The sequence below is a fragment of the Triticum aestivum genome, chromosome 7B (genome assembly GCF_018294505.1).
Source record: "Triticum aestivum cultivar Chinese Spring chromosome 7B, IWGSC CS RefSeq v2.1, whole genome shotgun sequence".
Lineage (NCBI taxonomy): Eukaryota > Viridiplantae > Streptophyta > Magnoliopsida > Poales > Poaceae > Triticum > Triticum aestivum.
In genome coordinates, this window is record NC_057813.1 from 703,120,590 (window position 1) to 703,128,613 (window position 8,024).

An 8,024-nucleotide genomic window follows, 5' to 3' on the forward strand; every position below is an offset into this window, starting at 1 on the left:
GCTCTGCCCCACCGCGGTCTAGATGCAGCTCTTCCAGCGAGCATTGCAGCAAAATAAAAATGTCGATCCAACAAAAAAAAGCTGCTGGTCGAAGCAAAAACTCACCGCCGGTCCCAGTAAAACTCATCACCTAAGCACCCACACCTAACATTTGTTGGTTCCAGCAAAAACAAGCAACAATTCTAGCAAAAATCAAAGCCGGTTGCAACAAAAACCACGCCGATGCCAAAAAAACACCATTGGTTCCAGCAATAATTACCACCGGTGACAGCAAAAAACTTCGCTGGTTCCAGCATCCCACTTCCCCGGTTCCAGCACGCCGCCATCTTGCGGGTCGTCGTCATCGCAGCTTCTACGAGTGCCGGTAGCAGCTTCCCTGTCACCTGGATGTAGCTTTTCCGCGCCCCGTGTGGTAGCACGCACGCCCGGCTGCCGCTTCCGCTCAGCATCGACAGTGTTAGCGATCGTGTGTGTCATGTATTCTGTTAGTCCTAGTCTTCAGGCTAGTGGGTGAGTTAGTTAGCTGAGTCGGCATGTACTATATAAACTGTGTAACCTTAGATTGTGAATACACTGTGTTGCACGACCCATCTCTCTCTCTCAATCGCTCTGGCTCCAACATGGTATCAGTTTAACTGAGATCCTCTTCTTCCGCTGCCCTCTCTCCCCACCTCGCCGCCATGAGCGCCTCCTCCTCGGTCTCCTCTTCCGGCGAATCCTCCGCCGATGAGCAGTTCGACCTCCCCGTAGCAACCCAAACCCTTCCCACCGTCCAGATCCAAAGCCTGCGGATTCATGATCACGTCTTGGTCATCCTGGACTATGAGAAGGAGAACTATGGCCTCTGGCGCCGCCAGTTTCTTGCCGCCCTCGCCAAGTTCGGCCTCACCGACCACGTCGATGGCTCGCCGGCTCATGCCACCTCTGATTGGGTCCTCAACGACTTCGCCGTCCTATCGTGGTACAACGCCACGGTCACCCCCTTGACCTTGGACATCGTCGAGGATCGGAAGGACACGGCGTACACCCTCTGGCGTTCCCTTCGCTCTCTCTTCCGCAGCAACCGCGACGCCCGGATCACCTACCTCCTCGACGAGTTCCACAGCTTCATCCAAGGCGACCTCACCGTCGTCGACTACACCTCTCGGCTGAAGCAGATGGCTGACACTCTGCGTGATCTCGGCCATCGCATCAAGGATCGCGAGCTGGTTCACAACGTCCTGCGTGGCCTCGATGAGCGTTTTCAACACGTTGTGCCGCACATGACCCGTGGTCACCGGCCCTCCTTCGTCAAGCTCCGCTCCTTCCTGCAGCTGGAGGAGCAACGTCTTGGCCGGCTGGCACGCAACGCCTCCCGCACGGCCCTCCTCGCGCAAGCCAGCGCCTACTACGCCGCTCGGGCGCCGCCTCCTGCCCCCGCGCCGGCCCTCTTCAACCCCGGTGCTCCCACGGCTCTTCTCGGCCCCAACCAGCCCGGCACGGGCGGCTCCTCCGGCAACCGCGGCGGCCGACAGAAGAAGCGCAAGCAGAATCCCTCGGCCGTGTCTGGTGGCTCCTCCTCCGGCGGGGCTCTCCCTAGCGGCTCCTCCTTCAATGGCGGGCCCTCTAGTGGCTACGTTCCTGCCCAGCGCTTCCCCACCATCGTCGCCGGCACCTTCCAGGGCATCCTCGGTGCTAGCCCGCCGGCTCCTCCTGCACCACAGGCGTACCAGGCCACCACCGCAGCCTCGCCGTCGCCGCACTGGGATCAGGCGGCCCTGATTGCCGCCCTCAACCAGATGGCGCTGCATCCACCTACTGCTCCCGGTGGTGAATGGATCCTCGACAGCGGCGCCTCCTCCCACATGACCTCCGGTTCTGGTATTCCTTTCTCCCTTCCTACACCCTCTTCTCCCTCCTCAATCGTCGTTGGTGATGGGTCTCTGCTGCCAATCACCGGCATCGGTTCCACCTCCTTCCCCACTCCCTCCTGCCCCCTCTCCCTCTTAGAAATTCTCATCTCTCCCTCTCTTATCAAAAATATCGTTTCTGTACGTGCTTTCACTCGTGATAATTTAGTCTCAATTGAATCTAACCCATATGGCTTCTCTAGCAAGTATCTCGCAACCAAGACGGTGCTTCTCCGATGTGACTCCACCGGCGATTTGTACACCTTCGCTCCGCCCCGTCCATGCCTCACCGCCACCGTCACCGCCGATCTTTGGCACCAGCGCCTTGGCCACCCCGGTGCTACCGTCCTCGCCAAGGCCTCCACATATTTCGATTTCAGCTTTAATAAAAGCTTGTCGACCCATTGCGATGCATGTCGTCTCGGCAAACACACTAGGCTGCCTTTTAGTTCTTCTACTTCTCATACTACTTTTCCATTCGAACTTTGTCATTGTGATCTATGGACAAGTCCAATATTAAGTGTGTCTGGTTTCCAATACTACTTGGTTATTCTTGATGATTTCACACATTTTGTATGGACCTTCCCTATACGTCGCAAATCCGAAGTGCATGGCCTATTAGTTCAATTTTTTGCCTATGTCCACACGCAATTCTCTCATCCCATTCTCGCTCTTCAAACTGACAATGGCAAAGAATTTGACAACCTCGCCAATCGTTCTCTTCTCGCCACTCACGGCACTCTCTTTCGCCTAACCTGCCCGTATACGTCCCAACAAAACGGCAAGGCCGAACGCATTCTCCGTACCCTAAACAACAGCGTGCGTACACTTCTCATTCACGCTTCCATGCCTTCCCGTTGGTGGGCTGAAGCTCTAGCCACGTCCACGTATCTCCTCAACCGGTGTCAGTGCAAACCTCAACTTCTGACCACCCCCTACGAGCTACTTTTTGGGCATGCACCCGACTTTCGTCACCTCCGCGTTTTCGGATGTCTTTGCTATCCCAACCTCTTAGCCACCACCCCCAACAAACTCTCCCCACGTTCGGTTTCTTGTGTCTTTCTAGGCTACCCCGACGATAGGAAAGGATATCGTTGTTACGATCCCTCCTCCCAGCGCATTATCTTTTCCAGGCACATAACTTTTGTGGAGACTGTTTTCCCCTTCAAATCGCTACCTACTCCTCCTCAAACTGCGCCCTCATTCGCTCCCGATCCACCTCCCGCGGTTCACGTCGATCATGCATGGCCTGCATGGTCGCCACCCTCGCCCTCCCCTCCTGGATCGCCAACTGGCTCCCCACCCGAGCCCACCAACGCACCACCACCTCCCACGCCTCCCCAGCCCACCAGCCACTCGCCCCATGGGCCACCTTCCCCACCTTCCGGCCCACCCACATCTCTAGATCCCCCCTCGCCTCATCCTTCTCCCTCGCCGCCTCCTGTTCGTGCGCCACATCCGATGATGACGCGCGCACGGCACGGGATCTTCCAACCTAACCCTCGCTACACCAATCTGCACGCCTCTACCATCTCCCCCCTTCCCTCCTCCGTCCGTACTACCCTACACTTAATTTGCCAGTAGAAATGCTGCTCCCGTTATTTTCAACATATTTTATGCTAAGATGGTAGACTATGCCGGGCTTGAAAACCTGCCCCCTTCTGGGTTGAAATTTTGGCCCCGGTATCTACCAACACACCCCCGACTCCCTTGCCAAGTGTTAAGTTTAAAAAATTATGATATTTTTATGGAAATCAATTGCCTCAAAAGGTAGCACTCTAACGATTACCCTAAGAGTTTCTCTCATACAAAATTACACTAAGAACATTCTCATTATTATACCGAAACCATTGTATGTGGGTCGTAGTTTGCAGCCAACAAATGTTCAGAAATTCAAAAAGACTGTAGAAAAGATCACATTGTGTAATGTAACTAGATCGTGTAAAAGCGCATTAACTAGCTAGCTTCATGTATCATTCATTTCAGGCGCATTAACTAGCTGCATGTGCTTGTACTATTATGCAATAATGCAGTGTATTATAGCAGGAGCAGTTACATGTCTGCACTACAAAAGTGAACTTGATTATTGCCATCTCATAGTAATCAATAGTGGTACCAATTTCGGTTGATGGTGCACGAGAGAGCCAAACGATCCTCATCCGTTCATGGGGCTATTAAATTGATATTGTTGATTGCTACATGCCTTCAATGCATAATATTTTAACGACGATATTCATTGGGCTATTTTGGGTTCAAATTTTGCCGTACTATCTTCATTTCTGTCAAGGTAATGATAAAATTCTAAATTAGGATAATATGGTTTTATTCACATTTTCAAGGTTAAAAAATTGGCAATAAGCAAATAATTTGACAATTAAAAGGAGAGCATTTGGATGTCCATATGATAAATATAAAAGTCGGTGATACTACCACGGAAACTTATGTGGTTTGTTTTCCTACATATTTAATAAAGCGATAATATTTTACTCGCAAAATAAAAATGAAATAAAGTGATAGTAGATTTTGACCATACATGGATAGTTGGAGTACCATTACCTGTACTTTATACTTTGATTATATTGTTGATATATGCAGATGTAGTTGGAAAGGATTATATTGTGCTCAATCACCCTTGGTTCCTCTCCTTTTGTGCCGCACCAATTGGAGATGAGTTTCTACTTTCTTCTTTTCCAGTAAATATGAAGAATTCAAATCCACTATTTATATAATTTTTCTAGATGGCTTTTTCAATTCTTCTGCTATTGTGTTAGCCTATTTCACCTATGGTCTCACATGTAATCTGAACATCTAGAGCATAATCAAATTTGCTATTTTTGCATTTTGATTTTCCTGATATAGTAAGAGCACATGGCAAATATTGAAATACGTAGGTCGATAATATAAAAAGATCTATCTAAAAACCCTGTCATTTCTGATGTCAAATTCTCTCCCTTCGCCATTATTGGCTTAGATTTGATTACCCACCTGATCATTGTTGTTAATCATTTCAATTGCTACGAGTTTATGACACAAGTATTTTAGATCCTCCTACTTCTTTTACCTTAGAATAGTTTTAAAATTGCTTCCATATTTAGAATATGTAATAATAATATCTTCAAAGGAAAATGTATTATTCTATGTTTAAATGTAAAATACAGATATAGCAATCGATACAACATGAATGAAGAAAAAACTTCAGCTACCATGCCTCTTACTCAGTTCTTTTAGGGAGCCTCCTTTTTACTCACTGTGGCTCCTCCGATGCAAGGATACCATGTCAGCCACTATCGCGAGAGCTTGATCCTGCGGCCCGCCCGGCGCCGAAGCAATCTCGGCCTCATCCTGGAGGTGGCCGGCTTTTTTCCGCGCCGCGGCGCCCTTCTTCCCTTTCATAATTTCTCTGACCAGCACCGCCACCTCCTCCCAAGGAAGGCCTATCCCACAACGCCAGGCCCACCCGCTCTGACGACAGCATCACTGCGTTCAACCTCTGCTCGGCGTACAGCGGCCACGCCACCATCGGCACGCCCGCCGACACGCTCTCCAACGTGGAGTTCCATCCGCAATGAGACATGAACCCTCCCACCGCGGCGTGCTTAAGGATCTCCACCTGCGGCGCCCACAGTGGCACAAGGAGCCCTGTGCCGCTCATCCTCTCGACGAACCCTTCGGGCAGGTGTAGAAGACGTACCCAGGCAGACCCATCTCCTTGCGGCAGTGCCGAGGTAGGCCGCGCTGCTGTCCTTTTCGTTGGGGTGGTGCACCACCCAGAGAAACCTCTGCCCGCTCGCCTCCAGCCCAGCCGCCAACTCGGCCGTCTGCGCCATGGATAGCGTGCCGCCGCTGCCGAAGGACACGTACAAGACCGAGTCATCCGGCTGGTTGTCCAGCCACCGTAAGCAGCTGTGCTTGGCCTCGTCAGAGTCGGGGCACCGCTGCCGGGTGAATCGACCCACAGCGTATGCTGGCGGGTACACGCCCTTGTCAGAAAGCTCTTTGAACGCCAGCAGCGTCTCGTGCTCTAACGCGTCCATGGTGTTGACGATGAAACCTTCCGCGAGGAGGTAGTTGCGCCCGAGGTCGATCATGAGCTGGTACACGGGGTCGGAGCGGTTCTGGAGGGGCTCGAGGAGATCGGCGCCGTGTACAGACACGCAGCCCGGAGCACCACGGGCTCCGGGAGGTCGCGACACTCGCAGGTGGTGGTCCTGGCGAGCTCTGGGATGTAGAGAAACGATAACAGCGACATGAGGCTAGAGGTGTAGAAGACGTACCCAGGCAGACCCATCTCCTTGCCGATGGCGAGCGCCGCGGGGCAGAGCATGTCGGTCACAAAGGCGGTGATCCCCGCCGGGGAGTCGAGGAGGGAGCGCAATAGGTCGCGTAGCGCTGGCAGGGCGCAACTGATGACGGTGAGGATGCGAGTCACCAAGTGCGCGTTGGCGGGGAGGTCGTCGATGGACACCTCCGGGAGCGCGGCGACGGAGACGCCCGGCGGGAGGGAGGCGAGCGGCGAGGAGTGGCCGGGCGTGGACAGGCTGGCGTAAGTGACGATTGTGACTGTGAAGCCGTGGTGCACGGCGAGGCGCTTCGCCAGCTCGGAAACCGGGAGGACGTGGCGCAAGCCGGAGCTCGTGAGGATGACGACGTGCGGCGCCGCGGCCATGACCAGCACAACGAGCGCTAGTTAATACGTGAGACCGTGTTAGCTAGTGTGTCCCCTAGCGTTTATTCGGCAGCAAACACGTACGCATACTGCTTATAAGCGCGAAGGATCGTACTACGGAAAATAAAAGCGTGAGGTAAATGTTTCCAGTCTGGTGGTTGTACTCTGCCTGTCGGCCACCACACGCGGTCTGACACGTACTATGTGCTCCATGCATGGGGCCTATCCCAGCGTCTAGAAGCCTCTTCACCGCCCATAACTTCTCCGGCAATCCCATTGTCGAGATCTGCAATCTAGGTGTTCACCCCGGTCATGCTACACGCACGGACTCTATAATACGGAATCAACGAATTGTAATACTCGCTTCGTTCTTTTTAGTCTGCGCATAACTTTTGTCTCAAGTGAAAGTATCTCTAGTTTGACCAGATTTATAAAAAAAATATTAACATTTATATTGCCAAAGGAATATCTTTATATTCATTATGGAATGTAGCTTCATATTATGTATATTTGATATTGTAGATGTTCATATTCTTTATACAAATTTGGTCAAAGTTTATAATGTTTGACTCGACATAAGTCTTTGATTGGAGATTAATTAGTGAGGCAGGCTCAACCCCATAAAAATCAGGGGGTGGAGAGTAATTAGTGTTGAGATGCTCGTATTGGCGCGATGCTGCAAGCTGAATGAGGTGCACATCCACCCTCTCGTTATATCTACTCAAGACACCAATACAACGACAAACACTATTTTGCACACATTTCCTTCCACTCAATTTTCCGCAAATAAATCATTTGTTTCTTTGCTTAGAACATATTAGTTTTATTATTTCCACATCCTCTCGTGTCACTATCTACTCAGGACTTAATGGATATACACGGATGGTGCACCATCAACCTCTCGTATCTTTAGCTTTCCAAGACTTAATAGAGATAACAACGACGTTTACTGTTCTGCACACGCTTCCTCCACACATTTTTGACACATATCATAAATTGACAAGTGATATAGGCGTGAGTATTTCCAGCACAGTACTATGGATTTCTTCACCCTGTTTGTATGGATGTGAAGGCTTGCAAGTCAATAAACCCCAGCCTTAATTAATTTAGTTGTCAGGAGAGATTTTTTTTTTGACGCAATGGAATCTTGTAAAGCATGAACCCACAAAATGAGACATATGAAATATAGAGTGAATACAAACGTATGTCGTGCCTTACAAGGAAATAAGCACATCTTGCCTTCTTTTACATACCAATATTATTATTTACATGACGCCCAACGTTCCAGCAAGCACAAACATATGCCGAATTAAACTTGAAATATCTTCACATGGACTTTCTTTTAAGGCTCATGCATCTATAAAATTGTGAAGCTTTATGGACTCATGGGCAGTGTCCTTCGACACTACATGCATGCATATATCTGGAGAAGCCTGTTTTTTAAACCTTTTTAGTGAATTAATACCATA

At 50.4% G+C, this 8,024-nt stretch overlaps 1 pseudogene; it reads right to left on the reverse strand.

Annotated features, from left to right (window-relative positions):
* Nucleotides 1–5,001: 5,001 nt before the first annotated feature.
* LOC123163131 (hydroquinone glucosyltransferase-like) lies at nucleotides 5,002–6,620 on the reverse strand (annotated as a pseudogene).
* Nucleotides 6,621–8,024: the final 1,404 nt, after the last annotated feature.